This window comes from Lepisma saccharinum, chromosome 25 (genome assembly GCF_977018435.1).
Source record: "Lepisma saccharinum chromosome 25, izLepSacc3.1, whole genome shotgun sequence".
NCBI classification, from domain to species: Eukaryota; Metazoa; Arthropoda; class Insecta; order Zygentoma; family Lepismatidae; genus Lepisma; species Lepisma saccharinum.
This window is the reverse complement of record NC_139253.1, coordinates 36,741,656-36,768,827: the sequence shown is the minus strand read 5'-3', so window position 1 is coordinate 36,768,827 and position 27,172 is coordinate 36,741,656. Positions and strand designations below refer to the sequence as shown.

The 27,172-nt window shown below is 37.7% G+C and overlaps 1 protein-coding gene across 1 annotated transcript in view; it reads right to left on the bottom strand.

Annotated features, from left to right (window-relative positions):
- Positions 1-27,172, bottom strand: part of LOC145978919 (uncharacterized) — a 123,220-nt gene that overhangs the window by 55,243 nt on the left and 40,805 nt on the right. The window contains exon 2 of the mRNA XM_083111893.1: positions 7,734-7,858. The gene's annotated coding sequence lies outside the window, so the exon portion shown is untranslated. The remainder of the gene's footprint in view (positions 1-7,733; positions 7,859-27,172) is intronic.

Here is a 27,172-nt window from a genome sequence, read left to right as displayed (position 1 = left end):
TAAAATAAACCGAATGAATCAATCAATTTCGTGTTAATTGTTATGCCATATACTAATCTCAAGAATGATTAAAAATTTTGGGTGCATCGGTACATATGGCCGTTTTGCACCCTTCAAAGTACACGAGGAAAACCTCTTAACTAAAACAGGTGTGAAGAGTCCCTTGTGAAAGGTTAAAAGTGTAAGGTTGTAAAGAGATCTAAGCAGGACATACACAACAGACATTAAAAAGGACTACAACTTCCTCAGGAACAGTCCCGCTCTTCTCAAGAAGCTAAAAACATTAGTAAAACACTGTTATCATCACCCAACATGGATGACAAACAGCTTGGAGGATTGAAGTTCGCCTGAGGAAAGTAAACACAGTATTATGCCACTGGCGTACGCAGGGGGGAGCTGATGGGGCTACAGCCCCTAACCGAAATTTCGAAAAAATCGAACTTTTCAAATGAAAGCAGTAAACAACGGGGAAACCGAAATGGTAAATAAAACTCCTTTTCATATACAATTATAATTTAAAATAAAATAAAACAGTAATTGAACCCCTATCAAAATATTTCGAATTGGGTATAATGTTACATCTTTCTTGTTTGAAAATTCCAATGCAAAGTCCCAAATGAGCGCGATTACTTCAAAATTGTATAATTACGAAATATTTAATTGTGTATCCCCCACCCCCTTCCTAGAGGTGAAGCTACCTTTACAATTCCAGCCCCCTGCGAAAAGAAAATCCATCGTACGTTTATGTATTCTGCATATTGTGTGTTGTCCTTACGGAATATCTGGTTGCTATGGTGCGCCATGTTGGAAGAAAAGCCGCATAGGAAAACACTGAGGCGATAAACCAAGGAGTTCAGAACACTCGTAGCTCAAGGGTGCAGTGTGAAATCGACCTGCAGCGTGGGCGATAACCATTAATCTTGCTAAATGTGCAGGAAATGTAAATCAACAATTCCTCCCGCTTAGCCTGCTGTGTCATTGGGTGAGATAGAAGCAGGTGAGACTGCGATAATTCATTGGAGGCGAGCGTCGTGTTTGTTGCTGGTTTAAAAAAAAAGTTACGACTTACTTTGAAAAAAAATGGCGAATTTTAATGTTAGCCCATTCTATGATCTGGGCCTAAATCTTCTGCATAAAGTGGAATCAAAACCACTGCAAGTAAGTTTGAAGATTTATTCTTGGTACAATTTGCAGAAATAGGTGGTTTATGTTACTTTGGAGAAATAACTTATCGTTACTCTGTTGAAACAACTGGTTTCTCAGTACTTTCCAATAGGCTACAACCAGTGACGGCACCAGAAAAACATTAATTGTAAAAATTCACTTAAGCTTAATTCCGAGAGAGATGGGCATAGTTTTTGCAATGCCCTACAAAACGAAGAATTTTCAAGAAATTATTCAGGTTAAATGCGGTCCTTGAAGGTAACTCTATACAATGTCATGTTGAATGGAACTGAATTATTGTTTTAAGTCCACTTTTATGCACAGAAATACTAATCGGGACTGAACCTACAGTTTAAAGTGGGATCCGAACAACTGTGCCATGTGCCTCCAGCGGGTATCGAACCCGGGACCCCTTGATTATAAGACGAGGACGACAATGTCATCTTTCATTGTTATTTTGTTTTAATATTTCGAGTACAAAAATAGAAGAAAGACATTTGCTGCAGGATATCACATTTAGTGTACGCCTAAATACTCCACAGAAATTCATATTTACGCTAAAATAATACCTTTATTTATCGAATTATTCTTGTTTTCTTGGGAGGCGGATTGATCGACCAGGAGAGACGTTTACTACCTTGTCCCCCTCTGTCTACAACGCTTAGTTCCGCCGATCTCCGTGGCGGAGTGGTTATCACAGCGCGCTAAGACGCCAGGGGTTCAGGTATCGAATTCCTGTCTGGACATGGGTGTTCTTTGTGAGTGTTCTTTCATCAATTTCATTACTCATGCTCTTCGCGATTAGCCAAGAGTGACAGAAAAGCTAAAAATAAACCAAATCAATCAACACATTAGTTTCAATCAGTCAATACAAACATTTAAGGAGTTGTATGCGATGTGCTTCCTGGAACTACGCCGCATCTACTCATTGAGCACTTGCAGAAAGAAATGGAAATGCTTGCACTGAGCTACTTGAACATTGACCACCCGAGTGTGACTCCCATTTGCTTCTTTGTGTTTTATAATAATCTTATGTAGCATTTCAAGCAGCTATGAAATTTGTCTGTGGAATACCAGCGAATTACATAGACTTCAAGACTAAATATTTTAACTCGCTGAATGCACTCTACTCGTGATGAGTGATGATATGATGAAATTGATGAAGGGACACTCACAAAGAACAGACATGCCTCGGCCGGGATTTTAACCCTGGACTCCTGTTATATAGGGAAAGTACCGCTACGATAACAGCCAGCACGGAGAACGATAGCAGTCTCTCGCTGTTGCAGCTTTTACCTACGAAGGAACTTGCGGTCAAAGAGCAATTAGGCCTACCGCTGCCCTTCTGTTTGGGCAACAAGCGGCAACCTTAGAATCCCTCCTCCTCCGAAGCAGCCAGCAGGGAAACAGGATTTTGTCCAAATAATCGTTCTGCGCTGTGAATGGAGACTGGTTCTTAGCGTGGCCCTACACCGTTTAAGCATGCAGCCATTGGCTAAATAGACCATAATTTCAAATTTTATATTATTGTTTGTTATTGTAACTAGTCGTTCATTTTATTGTATGTTAACGTTAAGTTAAATATAGAAATATACGAATGCACGTATTTCGTTTAAAATTATATAAATTGTGTGCGTAACACAATAGCGAAAGAAAGATACGATGTCTACATATCCAAAGTTTTCGTTTCCTTAGCTCTCTTCCTTACGGTTAAGGCTTGATCAGTTTAACTACATACATGGACATTTTAAAGACCCAAGTTGTCAATTATAGTTGAAGTTACATTACCATTTCACTTAACTAAATGCAACAAGGCAACCTCACATTACAGTGGGATTTATTACTTTAGAAGGAATTCAGTTAAAGAAACACTTTATTGCTTCTGGCAACGTTGTAAAATATTAGCTTGAAAGATGGATAGCCTGCAGCGGGACCTGAAAAGTAACTTCTTGCATTCGCTCCACTCCCATGTATGAATTACACCTGCTAACAGGATATATAGTTTTATAGGTTCCGAAATCAACAATGTGCTGCAGAAGTACTCAACAATCTATTCGCTGTAATGCACCTAATGTTTATCCACTGGCAAGAGTTCAATAGGTGAGGTTGGCTGTGAGCTAAGTAAGAAAAGATGTAATGATACCATGTTTAGTTACCACGCAGGAATGCAGGTGCAAACAATACAGCCTTGCTGCGTCTACACCTGTGCGCCCTAGCTCTTTTTATTCAGTCTTGCCGTCTGAATTGTGGGACTGTATAAATCATGGCTCCTTTTCAGGCAGAGACTGTTCCAGCTACCGGGTTCCGATTTTCTCCAGTGTCTGATATGTGCGTGTATCATCCCTTATGTTCAATCACAATGGCTGGGTTTCCAGCGCACAAAACCTTCGGCCTCCTGCGGATCTCACTTCAACGTGAGACTAATCCAAAACGCACTTCGTAATTTATTCCCATATGCTCAATGCTTTCTAAAATGTATTACGGTGCAACCAGTAGTGGAATGGATGCGCCGGTGATAAATCATACGATGAAGTTTCGAAATAAAAGAGTCGGATTTGCAATTTTTATTGAAAGAGTTGGGAGGGGGGTCAGACTTTAACTCAGTAGCGTCCCATTGTTTACTAAACATGCAGTGATTAGTCACATTCGCTGCATGAAAGACTGGCAATTAGTCACAATTGTCGTACGCAAGGTCACAATTTTCAATTCCCTTCAACGTTTTTTTTTTCTCTTCAAAGGGAAAACAATAAATATTCAGTAAAATTAATGCGTGAATTGAGTTGAATTTGGCTAATCAAGACAGTTAAAAGAAGTGAATTCACAAAAGAGCTGAGAAGAACTTTTACTCGAAATGCTACAACTCTTTCCCAATGTGAAGTGGTGTGTAATAGCAGAGATGAGTGATGCAGAATTATTCAATTTATATTCATCGCATTTGGATCTCGTGTTGTTCTTTATTTTCCGTTTCGTACTTCAGAACCTTTTATAATGTTCTAAAATCATGTTATATTGAAATTGCTGTACTTTTTCATTACTTTTATAGTGTAAAGTCTGCTTATACTGATTATAAATCATATCATCACTCATCATCATCATCGGGATTAGCCAAAAGTGGCAGAAATGCAAAGTAAAATAAACCAAATAAATCAATCAATCACTGATTATAATTATAATATTATTACACAATAATCATTTTTATTATTATATAATAAAAAGGCGGAACATTTTTAGCAATTTGTGTGTGAGAATTGTTCTACAGTAATACTACTTGAAGAAACGTAGTTATTTATTCCACCAAAATTTTCAAGAGTATATTTTTTATTTATTGATAAATTATTTAATCGGAAGATTAACTATTTCATGAGCATTCGCAAGGTACTCTTTAATACTTCCCTCTTCCATAGTTCTAGAAAATATTTCTAATGTGTAACTTCAAGTTTCTAAGAAGAATCATAATCTTTAAAATTCTGACGTACAAAAGAATTTCTCTGATATAGAGTTATAATTTGTAATGCAGGGAAATACCTGTTCGCAACTGACATTAAGGACGTTCAACGTTAACTTTTTCTTCCTAAGAACTAAGATAACATAAACGCGTGGGTTTCTACAGAATATAACCCTTCTTACATTCTAGATGTGGCACTCATCCTCATTTACATCATTCCCGACATGGGCAATAGCTATTATAGCCGCTACACCACAATGTCCTAATCCCCTGGGTAGGATATTTATGTCCTCCAAACCTTTCTGCCGAAAGAAATGGTCAACATGGTTCCATTCAATGGGTTGAGAGAGGACAAATTAATCAAAGTTTAGGAGAAACCACACAAGGCTATCAGTGAAAATAACAGCGCAACGACATATTTTACCGGGAGGTAGCCTATATTTCCGATAAGATCAAGTTATTTCAGCTTTTCATTGCATTTTCATTTTATTTTTAAAAATATTGAAAATATTTCTTGTGGCTACAATTATTTTTCAGCGCTAAACACAAATAACTACAATCTTAACGATAATCCATGCTTTCAAGTCATGAGTAAGCAGATGCGTAGTACCTTACATGTGTATAGGTGTGTTTCACCCAGTGGCGTACGCAAGGGGGGGTTACCGGGTTTAAACCCCCCCCTTGAGCTTTTGAAATATTATGGAAAATGCTGTAGAAAAAAAATAAAAATGGCTAATTTATCACAGTCAAAGATCTGCGACAGTAATATTATTATTATTAATAATAATAATAATAATAATAATTTGAATTATTATTCCCATGCAGCATAAAGAAAAACACAACATTCCAAACACAATCTAAGCGGCCGCAAAGTTCAATTTTGCAATTTTTTTTTGCAAAAAGTCGCGCAGTGACTCTCTCGAGAATTGTGAAAATTCCTTCCTTCGTCGCATTGTGCCGACCTTATTGCAAACGTTCTTCCCGGTACTGATTTCACATCCCCTTGTGAACTCTCAGGTGATGCTGAGTCTACATCCACATCATTAAATAATGTTGAAGAAGTGCTTTGTGAATCACCTAGAAGTGATAAATGTGTTGGAATGTCTATAAACTTACTTTTCAAGGAAAACATAGACTTAGTGGAATTTAGCAACATGTATTCTCGCGCTTCATCATCATCCTGGGCGAGTTCCATAGGTAAAGGTAATGTAAATTCCCCCGTGCATATAGCACCGTGCCATGAAGTCACACGTAGTGGTGTGGTGGGCCCCAAAGATTCTCGATCTCGAACTATTTTGCAGGTGATGTGATCAGCACCATGCTCCGGCTGCCTTCATCCCCCAGGGTTGCTCTCAGGTACCCATTGCTATGAGGCTGGGTGCGGAGACAAGGCTGGATAAATTCCAACCAATTCCGGGAATCGAACCCGGATATCCCACGAAGTTGTCAGACTAAGACAAGACCAGCGCGGCTCCTTGAATGAGTTTCATATTTCGATTATTTCAATAAATTTAATATATTAGCTTGTTTTTATGGATTTTCTTCACACTTAAAATGTCTGACTTATCATATACAAATAACCGTTGACTAGACAATTATTTTGTAACAAAGAAACAAAAGAAATGTAATTTTGTTCTATTTTTTCATAAATAGCAGCTGCATTAGTAATAATTATTAGTAGTAATTAAATTAATTCATTAATTATAATAATTATTAATTAATTTATTATTATTATTATTAATTAAATAAAGTATAATAAAACAATGGTAATGTGAATTTGTAGAAAGTTTTCGAAATAACACCCCCCTTGATGAAATCCTGCGTACGCTACTGGTTTCACCTACATCACAAACTGTTGAATTGTGGCTTCGATCAGCCATGATTGCGACCAATTATTTGATTGATTGATTGAGTTGGTGTTTTAAGTCCACTTCATGCACTGGACCTACTGTTTGAAGTGGGATCCGAACCACTATCGAACCCGGAACCCCTTGATTACAAGGCGACAACGCTACCACTGCGCCATCGGGGAGGCACGACCAGTTCTTGTAAGCATACAGAATTCAAGCGAGCGGGTGAGGATACTGACACAAGCATTCGTGATTTAAAACAAACATGCAATTTGTGCAGATATAATGTGGTGGATATTCCCTTGCAAATAAAATTTGCCACAAACGTGGCGGAAGTGCGCATCCTGATGTCACATGAAACCCACCTATATAGATATACATGTGTGTGTGTGTGAGCGCGCGCATGTGTGTCTGTAAATATAAATATTGATTTGAAATCATCCAATATTTTTTTCCAAAAATGCAGGGCTGTGTAATAGACCCTGCTTAACATTCATAGAATCGTGTTAATGACTACCCCTCATCTCATTCATAAACACTAATGCACACAACACTAACAAAATATTACCCAACCACTTACACACTGATGTAATTTTGTATCTGTATTCATAAATATTATTAATGTTACATTTACCTCCTACTCTTACTAACTTTTATTCTAAACTTACTAACCTCCTTGTAGAATGCTGTAAAACCAACTTTGTTCAGGAAACCCGAACAAATTTGGTTCTTCACACTGGGGCATTCATGCCAATGCCACAGTGAATTACTGTAAACAAAGAAAGGAAATTAAAGGATAAATCAAAGAAAAGCGGGAGAATCCGTAAAAAAAATTAGCGGAACTAGGTTAATTTCAGGTACCAGGGCATAAGCGCATACTTATGTGGGTGGAGGAGGGCATATTTTGGGGGTTCCCCTCTTTTTTTCTTTTGTTCCGCTTTAGATGTGTATTTTCCTATTTTCACTAGTTTGTGATCACATTATATATATTATTTTACTTCTTTGTGATAAGTTTAGAATTACACCACATAATAGAAGCGACTGATTTGAACACATGAGTTTTCAGCTTAGCTCACACACACATGGAAAATCTTGCCAGTCTTATTATAACGAATCAATCAAATATCCTCTTAATATTAGCGGTGTATCAATTTATTTTGAAAAAAAAATCAAAGAAGGATCTAACCGCATTCGAGATTTTTATTTAGAAAAACTAAGCTTATATAGTTGTTTGCTTATATCTGCATATATAAGAACATATTTTTTACACTTACGATTGTGGCTGAAAGATAGAGACTCAAACTTCGATGTTCCCCGTAGTATTGACGACTAGAACTTTAATCCACGTTTCCATTGGCACCCTCTGTCACGTAGTTTTAGACTTATTCCTTGACATGATCTGCAACAAAACAAGAAACGTAAACATTAATTACAATACAAGAAGAAAATGACTTTGTTCTGAGATTGTTTGATAAAATGGAACATGTTGTTGTTGTTGTTTTAAGTCCACTTTATGCACAGATAGGCTAATCGGAATTCACCTACAGTTTAAAGTGGAATCCGAACCACTATATAAGCCTACACCGGGAATCGAACGCGGGAATCCTTGATTACAAGACGACGGCGTTACCAATACGCCATCGGGGAGGCATTTTTTGTTGGATGTGAATTATTAGTTCATTAGAAATAAACTTTAATATTTCGTGTCTTTTGTTATATTATTTTCTTTTCCATGTTTAACTTATTTCATATACTGTCATTTGTGTTTCTTTCAAATTTCTCCGTTATATCAAATGTTGGACTGAGTATGTTTTTGCATCAGTAATAGGTTTTTGATAGTTGTAAAAAGAATAATATCAGCCTTTGGATTGGATTCCCCTCTGTGCTGAAAATTCTTAATGCACCACATAGATCCCAGTTTTGCTGCCATTATTACCCACTACTTTTGAGAAGGTGAACCTACATCATATACTATTTTCAGTAACTATTCTAAATAGAATTTTAGACAATATACTTATGCACTGCATCGGTATAAAAACATGTTTGTTTATTTTACTTTATGTAGTTACAATTACAATCATACATGCTGCCTAAGAACTATACACACAAGCGTGAGTATACATTATGTAAAACTGTGTGTTGTGAAACAGTAATACAATATTTTTTTATATGCCAGAAGTTATATAACGGACATACCCGTTGCAGATTCGAACGCCTGTGAGAATGTTCCGGCATTTTGTTACATGACTTGATAGAAATAAGAAAACTTAAATATCTCCAAGTGATTAGAGCAAGTGATTCAGTTTACAAAACTAACTAACAAAAGTAACAAAGTGCAAATACTAAATCTTTCTAACATGAATTTTCAAATATCTGAAAAATTACCTAAATCGAAAATGAAGTTTCATTTTCTTTGGGTATTTTTGTCTGGAAATTTACAAAATGACTATTGTTACGTACAAAATGATTCTGGACAGCCTTTTCTAACCTGTAAGAAATTTTCAGATACTACATTTCAATTCACTTGTAGATAGTGAATTTAAAATGACTACACACACTTCAGAAGTTCGTAATAGATATGTTCATCTATACTTTGACACTAAAAATGCAAAATAGTCTGAGATATACGTCGTCATATCTTTGTGCGAAATTATGTTTCTGAAATACATCTACAGTTTTCTTTTCTTGGTACTCGTGTGAAAATAACTTGGTTGGTTACAAAAAGGAGAAAACGTAAAATGTATCAAATGAACATTTCTATTGAAATGACACTCTTTGGGCCCAGTCATGTTCGAAATAAAGTATATACTTAAATTTGTGCGTGCAGAAAATGTCTGATGTATACAACAATTATCTTTCAGTCAAGAAAAGTAGTTTCTTAGGACAAAATAAGTTGTTCACATTATGGAAACTAATATCCTCGTTCAAAAAGCATGATTTTTAATTTAAATCATGAATCAAAAAATGTACAAGCATAAAGGAGGAGTCCCATTTTTTTCTTGACCTGCAACAGATAAGATCTAATTACCATGACAAAACCTTGTGGCTCGGTCGATACCTCTCTACATCGTACAGCAGTGACAAACATACTATTATTAATCAGGTCTTTAACATCATACCTGACGACGTCTGGAAGATTTCCACACGTTATCGTTTGACGCCTACGAAAACCAGTGCTGGAAACGTACAGGTTCAGCAAGAAGATGACAGTTACCCCAAACCACCATCCAAAGAAATATCTGGAGTCATTTCCATGATAACCTCTTGAAGAAAAAAAAACTGGATGTTTGTCGACGAAGAGAATATGGAACCTCTCTCCTGCCAGACAATCACGTATGCTATTTGTAGCATCTATCTCGGAAAGTATCAAAGGGAAGCTGACACAAAAGATGCCTTTAATCGACAGCTTGATTCCGGTTTGTGACAGTTGATCTAGTGATAGTGCCACTCCCGAGTCTTGCTCTGATGGAAGAAGGAGAAGAAAGTCTGGAAGTGTTGAGAAGAAATGCGGACAAAGCTGACTGCGAAGGAAGCACCAATTGAATTGTTTTTCTGGATGTCTCAGACTGACGTGGGAGAAGATAGTATAGTCACACGTGACAAGAAACACTATGCTTAAATAAATATCGAATACGAGTATGCAAATGTTGAGGGTTCTGGTAAGATCAATGTATAGGAAGGGACATTCGTTGCAGGAAGTAATTCTAAGTAGTTGAAGAAATCTTAGACGGAGTAAAGAAATGTAAAAACATCTTACAAAGTATTCGTGCTGTTGAAAGTAACGATATTTTTAGTATTCTACTTTCAAGAAAACCATGTTACGTGAACAATAAACTCTATTAATTGATTAGGTACTGATTTTATGGCTACAATTTAAATTGCAACTTTTGTTTCTGTGATGTATTTTCCCAAGTGATGGATTCAACTTTCGGTTGCAATTTACTAAATTTGATGATATGTGATTCCATATTGAAACATATCTTCAATAGGTTATTTATTTTGTCCCCATCCCTCTTAGGTCTTTTAATATCGCCTTGTAATCAAGTGATTCCTTGTTCGCTTCTCATTACAGGCGCATAAGTTAATTTCTTGCTACAATCAGTTAGATATGCCTTTTTTTACATAATTTTATAAGAAATATAAAAAAAAAAAAAAGGTAAAGTGTTCCCCTGTGCATAGCACCACGCCATGAAGGCGTATAGGGGGTGTGGGGGTAACGCCCCACACTTTCTTGATCCGGTCGTGAGTGGGGGTGATGTGATCAGCATCACGCCCCTGACCGCCTTTACCCCCCAGGGTTTCCCCCAGGTACCCATGTTATTCGACGCTGGGTGGGCGCCGGGGCCGCTTTTACCGTTAGAAAAGTTCCCGGATTTGAACCGGCCGGGGATCGAACCCGGGACCTTGAGCATGGTAGTCAGACGCGTTACCGACTGAGCCACCGCGGCCACTGAATAAGAAATATAAAGGAAATAATTTTCATTTAAAAATACAATAAATCTTCATTACTTGAAAATTGTAACACAATACAAAAAATAACTTTATGTTGTGTTTCCTGAATGTTGTTTCCCTTGGCATTTAGAAAATTTTACAGATTTTATTTTTACGGAATATAAATTGTTTTTGATAGAATTGGGAGGTCGTTCCACAAATAGGCCTACTATTCATTCTGTCGATAGAAAAACTTTTGATAGAATGAACTGAAGTGTGAAACAACTTTGCTTATGAAAATGGATTACAGAAGGTTATGTGTTTGGGCATAGAGGAAGACATGAATAATTCTTAATTTATTTAATTAATAGTTCTGGTCATGGAAACCTACCACAACGACTAAGGGTTCGTCGTGCTGATCAGACGTCACCCCGTAACTGGTTGGATGATCGCCCACCTCTGCTGAGGTATGTGGGAGTGAGGCCGGCAGTCGGTAAGTAGGCCTTGGCCCTCAAGGGCTGTTGCTCCACGAGGTAAATTAATAATGCTTATTCTATCTATCATCCTGTAATCCTTCAGATATTTAATAACGGAATCATGAAAAAAAATTATTAGTTCTAGTGTTATGATAAATTGCACTATGAAATGTGGCGATAAACAGCCTAAGGTGTATATATTGTTTTTCCAATTTGTCATTTGGTTTCTCCGATAAAGGAAACAGTGGATAACAGAGGTGTGTTTATGTAACAATGTGTTTAGGTTCACAGAAGTTTCTCCAGGTTTACAGTATCATAGACATAGCACTGATATAGTTGTAGTTGATGGATAGTTCAAGTCATATAACAGTCTACATTCATAAATAAGGGGACGAAAATCAAGCATGGTTTAATATGTGATAGTAACATATCTCTAGCCGAAACCAGACGAAAAAATCTATGGCGATGGATAGACAGACAGCAATCAAAGGGATATCTAATTGAATTGGTATTGTTCGAAGCAGTAAGAGGATTGACATAATCCCCATGGGAAGTGGTCAAGAAACGTATATGAATCAATCCCTCCATGAACTACCACCTTTAAGTAACAGAATTAATTGAAACTTCGGCCGAGTAAAAGTAATTAAGTAAACGAAATAACATTTTTATTGAGGTTTGAGATGTAAGTAACATGAACGTCTGGAGGGGGCGGGGACCCTCCTGGAAATATTGGTATCCTAATTTTTAAGTTACAAAAGATCCGGAAGTTTGTCATTTTTATTCTTAATAACAGGGGGATAAAAGTTCATTTAGTTGGTAGCTAGTAGGAGAATAACCAGTGGAAGAAGTATGAAAAATTTGAATGTAAAATACCTTAGATTATGTTACATATTCTACCATAAATACGAAATTAAATTGTGCAGCCACAGTTTTCATAATTCCAAAAATTTGAGTTATATGAAAGAAGGTCACAACATTATGACTAAAATTTCGTCCTAAGTTTTAAATCATTCTCTTGAACAATGCGTGAAAGTTAGTAACAAAACAGAATTACTGTGCACTAACTGTATGAAATGTAAAAATATAATGCAAAACAGTTGTGCTGAGTACCCATTTGTACTGCTATTCTTAGATTCTGCTAGTCATGTTTCTTTACTTCAATGTTTGCCCCCCTCCCCATAGATTAGACTTCCGACCAAAATTGGGGGGGGGGGATAATGCCTCTGCTCCCTGTTGTGTTGCAGCACTGTTTGTGAGTGTCTCTTCATGAATTTCACGTCATCACTCATTGTCACGATTAGCTCGAAGTGGCAGAAAGGCAACGCTAAGTAACAAAAATCAAATATCCACTCCCTCTCTCTACCACATGAATCACTATTACCAATAGGTAGACTTTGGAAACTAAAGATTAAGCAGTTCAAACTTCATAGCAACACATCCAAGAGAAACATCCAAACACATTAGGCACCTTTCATACAAGACTTCTCAAAATGTCACAACTGTTCTAGATACTGAAAATTACAAAATCATTTCCCGAAGTCTGAATGAGGAAGGGATTTTCTCCCCCTAATCCTAGTACGACATTAATCGGAATCCCACACAACTTAATAAATCACAAAATCAATAAGTGTTTTTGTTATGTTGCTAGAGTAATAGAGGATATAATTGTAAAGATTAGTGAGAATTCTAGGTAGGAATATGTTCTGTATTTTTCACAGGGGGGCAAAGCAGGCTCTCAGGGGGGGCAGTTGCCCCCCTGCAGCTACGGGCCTGTATTCAGTCATCTGGGTAGAAAAGTCTCTCCGTCCAAGGATATAATAATAGGAATAACATTATTTGTTTTATAGTTGTTATTGTATAAAAATAATCATAAACATGAAAATAACTGTTATTGTTATTTCTATTAAGTTTTATGAATGGCTTCACCCCCTACAAAAAATTCTGATGGCTCCCGTGGTAGGTAATGCGTGGAAACCAAATAATTTTAAAAGTTTGCATGGTCTAATGGAAGATTTTGCAGCAGTTTTAGTCACAGATCTCATTGTCACATGTACAGTTCATCATTCATCATCTTCGTAGCGAACAACCTGGCGACGTGGAATAACAGGGCGAATGCAACGGCAATGAGTGTGAACTAGATACGCTTAAGTATAATTCACGTTCTGCTTTGAGAATATAAATAAGCCCACAGTGAGAGTTCCCAACATACAAAGAGCCATGCAAGGTCTGGTTTGACACATAATATATATAGGCATATTAACAATTGCAGGGCTATAGTGCTAAAAAGTATCTATCAACAAATACTGCCAGGGCAAGACCTGTTTTAATTGTAAAATTATACAAGTACCCAATTAAATCGACAACATCCGTTTTGATTCTACTCGAGGGAGACGAATTTCTCTCATTTAAATATTCTTCGGCACTGCATTTGCTTATCTCGGATACGGGTTATCCCATTTTATCCCATATATCAATCCCGCAATATTTTTCCTTCATCCCGACTGAGAAGCGGGGGAATATATCACTCGGACAAATGACGAAAGCTTTTATTATTCAAACTGTTTTCCTTGATAAAGTCGCTGAAGCCTTGCAAATTTGCTGGACCCTGCACGGTTGATACGTGGTCGGATTACAAATCACAGAGCCTAGTATATCAGCTGGGAGTAAGAGGCTTAGAGCGCATGTGGCGCCCTCACTGAAGTGGTCCATCTTAACCTGTCAGGGTGAACTATAACTGCCTGCGAGAAGCAGGAGGCCTTTCAACGCAATTTAAGCGTAGATATTTGCTCGATTTTGGCAAAATGAAAATATTCCTGACCTATTAAAATCTTCCTCTATTATACTGAAATTAATATATATTTTCATCACAGCAAATGAAAACGTCGAAAAATTATTGTAGACTTGTTTTGTAGCACAAGAAATTATATTTATGAATCACAAAACAGAAAACATTAGTTCGATTTATTTTTTTTAATTTAAATTAGTTCGTTTCTATTATGATCATGAAAATATATTACATAGATTGAACCTCAGGCAGTGATGTGCCGTAGACTATAAGTTTACGTCTACATGCGTTGTCTACACGTAATCTACGCGTAGATTACATTGGGTTGTAGTTTACGTAGACTACGTAGACAATCTCAAGTGCATTAAAATTAATTTTCAAGGGTTTCATGAAATTAAAGTGACATTTTAAACTATATTGGTTCCTAACGAAATGAAAAGAATCCTATTTACAACAAAATTTATCTTCCCTTCTACCATCAACTTTGCAAGAAGATAAATAGTATGCAAACAAGAACAACAGATGGCAGTCGTGAGGCAAGAGTGGTCTTTTCCCCATAAAACACTAGAATATTTCCTATATTAGGTTTCTTCCTAGGTGAGAAATTGTTCGAATTTGGAAGGAAGCGTATGAAAAGTTACTTTCACACATCAGCAACTGATACGAGGTATAATTTTGTTTTACTTCCACGGCGCCCTTTGCTAATTTATCATCTTTCGCCATGTTGTTTACATAGATTCCGTAATCTACGTGTATAAAATAGTCTACGTGTAGAATGTAGACTATTGTTGTTTACGCGTAGACGCACATCACTGACCTCAGGCCATTATCAGATAGGAGAAATAATCTTGAAATCAACTTTATAGATAATATTTTGAATATTCTTCTGAAATTGGGCCTAAGAACCCAAGTAGCCATGGGCGTCCGGAAGGGGGGGGGGCAAGGGGGGCCACGGCCCCCATGGAAAATGAATGTGTACCTAAAAATTATATATTTCACACATTGTTTTATTTCAATCACAGTAATTTATGTTAATTATTATAAATTCGTTGAAGAAACATGATAATTTCAGACTGAAATAGTGTTTTTTGAGAGGGCATCACTATTTTGGAGGAAAATATGTGTCCTATGCCCCCCCTGGAAAAAAAATACCTTGCTTGCCCCTCCCTGGAAAAAATCCTGCGGACGTCCATGCAAGTAGCTATATGGTGTTCGAAATTATAGAACAGTAACAGTAATGCATAAAAATAATGGGAGGAAATACTTCTTACATAATCTAATAACTCAATATAATGTTACCAAGAATAACTGATAAATATGAGTGTTTTGTTTGGATGTCATGTTCCTTGACATATGTCTTTAGGATTGAACTATTTTATATTACTGTTCTGATTTTTATATATTTCATGTCCTTGTCAAACATTTTGTATTTTATTTTTATGTTCATTTTCTCTTTTACTTTGTGATATTTGATTATGAGCGTATGTGGAAAAGTGCTATTTTGGAATTTTCTGCATACCGCACTATAAATACTGTTTGAAATAAATAAATAAAAGTAATAAAAACGCATAATTACACCTCAAAAGGGGTGTAGGGGTGATCTATTAAGAAGGCACCCAAAAGTCAGCCTCACTTCCACATAGCACATCCTGAAGGCCAACGGGGCTCTGCCGTCTGACTACAGGCAGTGTAATTCTCTGTAAGGTTATGTGTTGTCCTGTGTTTTTTCCCTATATGTGCTGAGTGCCTCTTTACAACCTCAGCTTTTAACATGGCATGGGTAAGAAGATCTTAGTCCTCAGACACACACGTTGAATTTAGCTACGGTAAGAGGTTTCATCCCGTATAACGTGACGGTTGCAAATAACCTAAGCGCTGACGCATCCACAATTTTAATTTCAATCAATTCAATCGACCCCAAACAATAGAGTAAAGTCTCATGAGTACAATAATACTTTATGTATTGTTAAGCATGATATTTTTGTGATAAAGACAAATTAAAAGACCTCCCGATGGCGTAGTGGTAACATCATCACCTTGTAATCAAGGGTTCCGGGTTCAATATCCGGTGGAGGCACATAATGGCTCGGATCTCACTTCATACTGTAGGTCCGGTTTCGAGACTTAGAACAAAAATTCAAACTCGACTCGTATTCAATTTTTTCAATATTTCTAACTACTGGCTAAATTTATCTGAAGTTAAACAATTCTGAGATCTGTTCAAGGTTTCTTTGCATAACCAAGCCAAAAGTTCTTATTTTTGGACAGTTTATTCCTGGAGGAGGTATACGAGTATTTTAGCGTATAGTTGCGGATAAAGTTATATTAAATAAACAACAACGAACTTTGGCTGAGAACTAAGTCTGTGTACTAATAAAGAAGATCAAGTAGCAAATTTAAAATTGTTTTCCGAGTTAATATATCCATTAGAAATTTATCAAGAGCACTAAACATAGAAATAAAGCATAATTCAAATATATTTCATCCGTGTCATGTCCGGACGAATTTTCGAATAGATTCTGATTCCTTCAAAAAAAAAATAATGGGAATTTTCCGTGTTCTAAGATCTTTTTCTCATGTGACTCGTGTTTTATCTATAATCAAGCAAAATAACTCTTTGCTTCTTTTTATTAATCTGCATTTGCATACTGCCTCAGGTAGCCTCTATTTATCGCGATAGCATTATATTCATGAAAGTTTAGCACATTCAAGGACAAATTTTGATTTTTCTCTGAACTGCGGAACTTTAAATTATGAACTTAAAAATTTACAGTGAAATAATAAAAAGCCAACTGTTGACAAATAGGCCACTTCCATGTAGTTTCACTAATAACGGTATTTTTGTTTCTTACAACGAAGATCCAAACTAAAATACGGTTTTCACTTCGAAAAAAGACCACGAATCAGAGCAACCGGAACGGTGCAAACGAACCAGTTATTATTCCAACCACTCCTAACACCCAAAAATTATTCACAAAAGCCCCGTATGTGTTCACTTTGGTGCCAAACATACCTTTATATAACACCCTATCATACTTACACCTCCTCATGACCTCCTCGTTGGCGTACTTGTAACTTCATCGCTTTGTAATCAAGGGGCCCCGGGTTCGACACCCGGTGGAGCCACATGGCACAGTGGTTCGGATTCCACTTTAAACCGTACGCCCAGACGCGATTAGCCTTTCTGTGCATGAAGTGGACTTAAAAACAACAATTCAAAAATTTAAACTTCCCCAGATGGTATATGCTGAACATCCTCATGAAAAATTCAACGTAAATGCAAATATGATTTGTTTTATTTTACTTCGTTTTTTAACAGTCTTAGCTAATCGCGAAGATGAGAATGAAACATGATATGATGAAAAGACAAACATTGACGGGGCAAAACACGAGCACACAGAGAATTATACTGGCTCTGATTCCAGGCAGACCACAGTGTACTACTCAAGAGAGATTAGATTTTTGAGCATCTTAAAAAGGACCGCCCTTCACATATTATACACACACATGTAAATATGTGTGTGTGTTTAATCAGTGCCGAGGATCCCGGGTTCGAATCCCGGCTTAGGCATGGGTGTTCTTTGTGAGTGTCCCTTCATCAGTTTCATCACTCATCCCCATCTTCGCGATTAGCCAAAAATGGCAAAAGAGCGAAGTAAAATAAATCAATCAAGCAATCAATATGAAATCATGGTAGGAGATGGGAGTATTAATTTAACGAAGGGCTCGAATATTTCCATTCCTCCTATCTTTCCCTTTGGGGTTGACCTCATGCGTGTCTGAAACTTGAGGACGTGTCCAATAATGCAGAAAAAATGTATGTTTAGTAATTCAATAATGACGTAGTGTATGGTTGACCTAACAGTACATACTGACTGACTATGGTAACAGAAAAGGCTTATGTAATCAAACAAGAAGAAAGGTTCATAAAATATTAACGTATGTCTTTCATAAACAACTATTGTTATCTTACTGCCCCCTGTGGTAAGAACAATCAACCCTCGAGGGATGTTTCTGGGGGGCAGGCAAATTTCCTTCCGCTGCTCTCGCAGTTGTACTTCCCGCCGTCCAACGACGTAATGTCAGTGTCACGTGACCGCCGAAACAAATTTCCGTACGGCACATTGATGAGCCTCGGCGGTGCATTAAAACGTCAAGATGGGCTGATCAAATTACGGCGGAGAGAGCGTTGGGCCAAGGCCTGCCAGCTCCCCAGGGTCCAGCTCCAAAATGCTGAAAATCAGGGAGCAAATTAAAAGGATTGTTAATTATTAATACAGGAGGAGCCAGTTCACTTGGGACCATTTCCATTATCCCTCCATTACAGGGAGCATTAGAGACTGCCTTTCATATGTCGGCCGTGTAATCTGCCTTAAATCAATTGCTGAGATCCCCCTCTTTGTATCTCCCGGGATGCTCGAACCGACCGCTTGGTGGAGCTCAACAGTCCGTTTCTCACCCACTTTTGTTGCTCACGGAGCATTGATTAGCAGCTCATTGTTACTTTCTATTAATGACTGTTTTGTTTCAGCAGCAGGAATATACTTATTTTACTACACTTGAGTTAGGGGCTCGCCAATGCCTTCTTACAACAAAACCTCTGCAGAAATTTTCGCTTACATACAACGTCATTGTTGGTAGATCATGATTATATAACTCGACATCACCATCACAGTTGTAAATAACTGGTCAATACTCGGAAAATATACATAGTCTGTGTGGATATAGTAATTGCAATAAGGTGGCATCGTGTGACTTTGATGCTGATGTGTTGCGACCATTACCTACCAATGGTGACGTTGCGTGTAAACAAGGAGTTTCTGCACAGGTCTTCTATAGAAGAAGGCGTTGGCAGGGTTGGATTAGTAGCGGATTAGCGGTCCTTTTTTAGCTCTCGCGTCCAACGGTAATTTTAGGCGTTACATGGCCATCATCATTTACTGGGAGATCGCTTAATTTTAGGTGTCAATGGAAGGTGGTTACAGTTTTATTCGTCACAGGAGGGATAACTACCTTGTACTCTTATGTACTCTCCCTGGCAGTTTTAGAAGTCTCGGAGAATAGTGGCCGCTTAAGTTTAGATGTCGAGAAGCTATTGTTGTTATCTACTTTTATACAAATTGACGATTTATTATTAATTTTAGATCACTCGGGGGTAACAATACTCAATGTTATTTCTTGCATGGGTACAGTAAGGGTTGTGTACAAACCACACTGTCTGAAGTGTGATTTCATCGTATACATGGGCGTCCGGAAGGGGGGCAAGGAGGGGTCACGCCCCCCCTGGAAAATGAATGTGTACCTAAAAATTATATAATTCACACATAATTTCATTTCAATCACAGTAATTTATGTTAATTATTATAAATTCGTTGAAGAAACATGATAATTTCAGAATAAAACAGTGTTTTTTGAGGGGGCATCACTATTTTGGACGAAAATATGTGTCCTTTGCCCCCCCTGGAAAAAAATTGCCTTGCTTGCCCCTCCCTGGAAAAAATCCTGCGGACGTCCATGTCGTAATACTAATTATTTTGAAGTCATTGTGTGGAGAGGAGGGTATGAAGATTATAATCACCGGCGTGCCTCGCCTAGTGTGGGTTTATGTGATAATATACCTTCCACTTCACCCTCACACAGGCCCATTTTCATAGAAACATGCATATCATTAACGAAATCGCTCGACACGCTACTATAAAAATTGTTTTCCTGTACTGTTTTGTATTGTACGAGTTTAAGCACTTTAAAATAATTGTGAAGTAAAGTCATTATCCTATATCAAGTCTCTGCTGTTTGGGTTTAAGTTATTTCGCGTCGCTTCTTTGTTCTTAGAAGATAATCGGAGCGGTGTGAATAAATGAAATGGACACGAGAGTAATCTTCTTTGAGTATACGATACAATACTCTTCGCCTTATAGGTTCTGTGATACTGTGAACATTGCGTAACACTTATTCATCAGGTCGTATTAGTAGCATGCTGTCTGTAGCTTGGTAAGTATGCGACCTTCAATTGTACAAACGACCTATTAACGTGACATCAGACAGGAAACTTCGAATTATGATCCTGTGCTAATTTGTCCCTTTTCTCTTTCAACATTAGCATTCTAGAAAGAAATTTACTGCTTCATAATGCAGAAAACCCAGTATAAATAACTCTTCAAATTTACAGGAATTAAAGTTAGGGTTGAGTGACTTTTGAACACACTGTAGTATTGAGCGATTTCCATTATACGTGCATGTATATCTGCAGTAGTCAGCTTGGCCAAACTAAGTATAACAAAACGTTTACGTGATACCGTATCGCACTATAAAACAAATGGCTCTAAGTTTAATTCCTAGTGTGGGTGTAATTGTCTAAATCTGTTTTACAAGTTCAACAAAGCGACTCGGTGGTCGAGTGCGGTCAGTGTTCAACTTTCGATCTCGAAGTTCTCAGATTTGAGTTCCGACCAGGGCATAAATAGCAATTCATCATGATTAACCTGAAGAGGTAGAAAATCGATGTAAAATAACCGAATTACAACAGTACAAATTTTAGCAATGGCCATGACCGTCGTCTTGGTAGCCACTACTCAGGCACACCCATCTAACCTTGTAGCCACAAGCTTTAGTACTGGTCCTATACATAACCAGTTCCTTCCCAATACCTGAGAAGTTATTTATTTATAGCATGGTGACATTGCAGCAGCAGCGTAACTTGGACCCTCACTTTGGGAAGGGGGTACAGAACATGAACTTCAAGTTTAAAAAACAAACTAACATGTACATTTTATTAATTCTAGAAATTTTGGGTAGGGGCAAGTGCCCCTCTCCTCCTTGCCCCCGCCAAGTTAAGCCTATTCATTTCAGCCTGTACTGTCAATTCCTCTCCTACAAAAACGCATGTGTGTGTGGGAATGAGATATCACACCACCAGCTTGAAGTGGTATGGTCAACAGCTCAACACCATGTACACTAAGTTTTCTGGAAAAAAATAATGCTGACTCTTGACATCGATTAGGAATAAACTGATAACGTTAAGCATTGAAAAATAACTCAACGGAAGAGGCTATATAATGCAGAAAACTGCGTGTAAATATCTCTTACGATTTTGCATGTTATAAGCGATCAAAATTTGGATTGCGTTGCGTGACTTTTCAAACAGTTGCAGTAGCAACATAAGACTAAGAATAGCAAACGAGGTCTGCTGTTCCCTTTAAATTATTCTAAACAAAGGCACGCCCAGAAAATGTTTAGGGAGGGGGTGCAGCTGTTGAAAAAGCATTTTGAACGCCATTATGGGAACGAAATACTTTTATCCAAAGGGAAGGTTCTGGCACACTTGTAAATAGCAGAGTTCCAATGTTTCTGAAATGCATGATTGATTGATTTAGTTTATTTTACTTCATTTTTCTGCAAATTTTGGCTAATCGCGTACGATATTTGGCCTTGAGTTTTGACTATCTTAACGGTAGTACTGGTGTAAATATTATATGCTGTATATATTTCACTTACATCAATTGATAGTTAAAGACATTTGTTAGAATGCGGTTCTTACACATAAATTCAATCTAAACAGACTTTGTGCACTCGAAGTACAATTCATTATTTATTTAAAATTCAGAGTCGCTTTTCTGCCACTTTTGGCTAATGAAGATGATGAGGATGAGTGATGATTAGGAGAAATTTATGAATGGACACTCACAAAGAATGCCAATGCCAATTCCGGGACTTGAACTCGGAAACTTCGGTGGCAAGATCAAAAGTCGTTCACCCTATTCAAAATGCATTTAATTTATTTGTTTGCAGTGTTATTCTAGTGTTTTATTGTATTTTATATTTTGTCTCAGAACAACACTTTTGGAGCATGTAATGTTGAGATGCCAATTTCTAAGGTTTGTTCATCGCTAGCAGCCAATTTAAGTCGGTGCACACCAATATGTAGCTATGTGTATAGCCTGGTACAAAGCGTGATAACGAGAAACAGGCCAGCTGTTGCAATGTTGGATTGACGCTCAGGTGTCGATGAAAGAGGGGTAATCTCTTCATAATTCCCTGTCCACCCACTTTGCCATAATACCTTCAACAGTGAAAAGTTTTCAGAAGAGGTTTTTCCTTTATTTCATTTTTGCTTTATTAATGTTTGCTAGGTCTCTTCGTTTCTGTTATTCCTATACAAGCGAGATTCGCTCGTTTTACCTTGGAATGATAGACGTATCTCCCATCTGGTGGACGAACTTGACAACAAGGGGAAGGCATATCTTGGCACGCATCGGGAAAGCCATGGAAGTGAAAGCAAGCACTTACTCTGTCCACTCAAGTGTCACACCAACGTGGTCTCCCCCCCTCCCTCCCTCAGCCCCCCTTTCCGCCGAACGACTGGAGTTTTCACACGTGCCCAGCCTAGCAATCCACTCCGTCGAGTTCACTCCGTAATCAATTCACGTCAATTTCCTCTGTTATAGGTATACATTCTTCTGTCATCTTTCGCAACACCTAACAAATACTTCCACACCACAAAAAAACACCCAATATGGTACATTACAAAAGCTTGCAAGATAAGATAACACTATAAGGAATGCCAAGCTTGGCAAAGCATTGTGTACATGGCGTGTCCAGGATTATTTTTAGTAGTCAACCCTATATTTTGTTATATTTTCCCACGATTGACATTTGGGGGAGGGTACTAATCAAAGGGGAAGGGTAGCGACCCCACCACCACCGCGCTCCTTGAGCACACCACTGATTATGTAAAATGATGTAATTATTTCCCAGATTGTTCCACGCGTTCGCACGACCTCTGATTAGACTATGTAATTAATGTAAAACACTTTTGAGGGGGAAGTGACATATTTTATTGATATTAGTTCATCTCGAGTTGAAAACAGTCTTATTTACTGCAAGAAATTCTCGCATTCTCTTTCAAGCACTGTTAGGAAAGGTAAAGTGTAGGGAAAAATACATGGGAATTTTTCCACCAATCACGATAATATCACATATGTTGTTTGATACTTAGCAGAAAATTGTTTGTAATTGTTAAAAAAGAGTGTAAGACAGTACCCACAATACTTCAAGAATTGAAATGCAAGATCATTTAGCCGATTTCCGTGGCGGAGTGGTTAACACAGCGCACTACGTCAGGGATCGCGGGTTAGAAACCGGCCCGGGCAAACAAATTATTGTTTACCAGATCCTATTTATTTTTAGTAATCCTACAAAAAAAAATTGTTAAAATTTCCATAATTAGTTAAAGTTACCAAATTGTTTGTTTACGGTGACCAAAAACTTTATTGACTGATTGATTTGATTTATTTTACTTCGCGCTTTTCCACCTTTGTGAAGATGAGGATGAATGGTGATAAAAGGTTGATTGATTGATTGATTTGATGAAAGATGATGTGATGAAATTGATGAAGGAAACAACACCCATGCTCAGGTCAGGATTCGAATCCAAGACCCCTCGTGTGGTGATAAAAGGGACAAACACATATTGACAGGATACAACATAAGTCCCATAGAGGATTTTACTGGCCATGGGTTCAGACGCCAGAGCCTCGTTAGTCTGCAAAATGCAGCACAGGTAGTGGCGTAAATAGCACCTCTGCAACCCACGCGGCACGGGAGGGCGCAGTAACAATGAAAAATTAAGAAATACCGATAGTTCACAAAAAGTTTCCTTTCGGCGTTAAAATATATTTTCAACCGAACACTTTATATTTTTATGCCCCTAAAACTGCAAACAGAAAATTTTAATCATTAGATTAGTAGAAAGTGAATTTCCAGATTAGAAGAAAACCTTCATTAGCTGAATAGTTCAGGTCATAGATTACGTTGCCGAATGGTAGACGACAGGCAAGGAAACGTTTTCACCCCTCCCGTTTTAGTAAGTTTTGGTGAAATTGTGCTGTTGTTCAATTTCTTTTGTAGTTGTTGTAGAGGAATCTGCAACAAATTTCTGGGAGAAATATGAACAAGATCTTGCACTATAGCTACAGAAATTGATTTATTTCGGAATGTAGAATCAACTGAAATCATAAGATGAATGCTGCTAAGCATTGAAAGCGATCGCGTGCTCGAAAACTGGACTTGACGGGACTAGCACAAGAATTTGCTTACATCAAAAAAGGTAGAGAACTGTTAATAGGCATTTAACAATATCGTAAATTTTGTAGTAACAGTGCATTTTCATTTGTAATTGTAACATTTTTTTACCGTTTGTCTTTTAAAACCTTTCTTACCAGTTTTTAAATAGATTCAAATTACACGTACGTATGTGTTTTCATATTTTTAAATACCTAGTATACGTGCAGAAGTGAATTAAAATTTTAGAAAATAAAGTTTAAAAAAATTGCCTAGGGCCGCACAACTGTAAGTTGCGGGGAGGCGCAGAGCGTGTTAGTTATGCTACTGAGTACAGGGTGTGCTACGTGGAAGTGAGGTTGATATTTGGGTGTCCTTAGAAGGACCACACCTTACACCCCACCTAAAACTTAACCAAAAGTGTTTTATTATTTCAAACAAATCAGTTTTTTTTTCTGTGTAGAAGTCCGGTATTTACTGAGGTACAAAGAACAGTTCGTTTCCTGACTTACGTCAAATCATTTACATTCTTTTCAGGTCTATTGAACTTCTAACAGACCACGAAAAAGTGACACGATCGCAGTTTGCTCCTGCCAAACAAGCATTATTCAGTTATCCCCGGAGAAAACGTCATCAGGAAGCGTTATCTCTCCTGGACGCTCCGCGCTCACCATGCCACGTGCTGCGCTCATCTTCCCCAATGCCTCCCTCACCCTCTGCAGCCTCCCCCGTCTGGAACTAGTAATTGGACGTTGCCATAACAGAGAATTGGCCGCAGAAACTTATCGACTGGTGGGGGCCGGGACCCGGATAATTTACCAAATTAATGTGGGATTTGCTCTGCTTTTCACAAAAGGGCCGATGCCTATCTGTCAGGCATCGTGATTAACTTTTATCATTGGCAGTCAGCAGGCCAGAACCCCACGTGATTTTTTTTCTCTCTCTCCAAAACAAGAAGCAGTCTTTTGCGAGCCGGAAACTTACCCGACCATGGCAATTGCATAACGAGCCGATGCGTTTTTGTTAATGATGTTTCAAGAAGGCTGGTGCGTGTGTGCATTATCGCTCAATCGAGCGCGCGCGTCTCATCGTTTGTATGAAGCTAATGAGATGTGATAAGCGGTCTTTGAGCTGGGACAGCGAAATTTTTAAAAAATGGAAGAGGGGCAATTGAAGGCGTTCGATCTGCTACCTGAAGAAGTGGCTACAATATCTTCTCCATGGTCAGCTCTTCGTGGGATAATAGCAGGATGCTTTGTGAATCGTCTCAATAACTTTTCCCGGTCGTTTAGGCAACAGTCTTCACAGATATCTTGCTTTGAAAAATATGCGCAAACATCTTCCAGTTTGTCGCAGTAACAGAAGTTCGGAATCGTTTTTATTTGGGAAAAGAAAAGTTCAATCCAATGAATCTTTTATTATTTTCTATGTAGTATACAATCGAATTAGGACTTAGCCGATACCGATACTGGGTTGGAATTTATTCACCGATACTGACCGATACTTTTCCGTCTTGTGGAGTGCGCAAAAATGTCGTGCCATATTTTCATGAAGTTAAATATCCTGGAAATTATGAAAATATATAATATTTCATGTAAAGTTTTGGATATTTCAAGGCAAAACTCTCAGAGACTGCTATGGTAGAGTTCTAATGGAAAACTTCTACATTAAAATTTATTAATATTCTGAAATAATATTTTTGATATTTACAGAAACTGACTGGTTGCGAGTCCAGGCGCCATTTGTGTGCTCCCTTACACCACACATTATGATAATATTGTGGGTGTAATTTGTTTAATGAAAGTCGTAACAGTCAAAACCGCTCTCGATTTCTCGACAGTTCTCGGTTGTAATGATCCCATTGAAAGTCAGTGGCGCTGTTGCAACCCAGAAGCGTCCGTGACTGTACATACACACATCTCTATTACACGTGTCTTTAAGGGGAGAGAATGTTATAGTGTGTAAAATAAAATTTATGTAGCGCGTACAGCTCGCACAAGGAAAATGGAAATAAATGTAATGCAACACACACATCCCACAGTACGGCAAAGTTTAGGAATTCAGTAAAGAAATTTGTAGCCTTCCTTTTAGTTTCAAAATTAGGAAACTTAGTTCTCCAAATTAACGTAATAAAAAAGGAGTTTTATTTTCCCCCCTTCTTACCGCAGTAAACTTCACGAAACGAACTTTCTCTTTTACTTCACACCACAATGGGCAGCTGGCTGTTTTCACGTAAAACATCTCTCTCGCAAAATATTACCAACTTTTCTATTACACCAGGGAATCGATCTGCGAGGTTGCCATGGCAACGCATTAGTGAGTTGTTTGTATTCGTAATGAAACAGTAAATCGCAGGAAAAAAAGGGAACTGCTGTAAGTTAACAGCGCATTATTTAATCAACTTCAAACATCTGGCTCTAGCAACCACTATTTTCGACACGCTAATTTGTGATTTCGATCATAATTACAACAGGAGCTTAAAACCTTTGCTGCAACTTGGTTGAGGTTTAATTATACGTCCACTCTGCAATGTTGATGTCTGTGTTGAGAGCAAGTATTCATTACAGTCACGGACAATTTAGGGTTGTAATAAATGCATTGACTTTTAATGGAATTGTTACAACCCAGCAGTGTCCGTGACTGTACATGTTTTGTTTCAATAATGTATAATGTAAACCCAAATGTTTAGAAACAAAGGAATTGTTGTTGGCACTTTAGCATGATTCTGGCTGGTTAAAAGATCTGGAATATTAAAATTTTAAGACCATTATGAAATTAATTTTTTTAAAAATATATATTAAAGAAAAATTTCCTGGAAATTATATACGAGACTCGGCGGAAAGCGGCCCGGCATCAGCGCTTGACTTTGCCGGTGAACGGGTCCGCGACAGTCGCTTATATTAAACCTCGTAAAAACGTTTAGAGTAACAAGGTCAGTTCTGAATAAAAGTGGAAAGAAAAA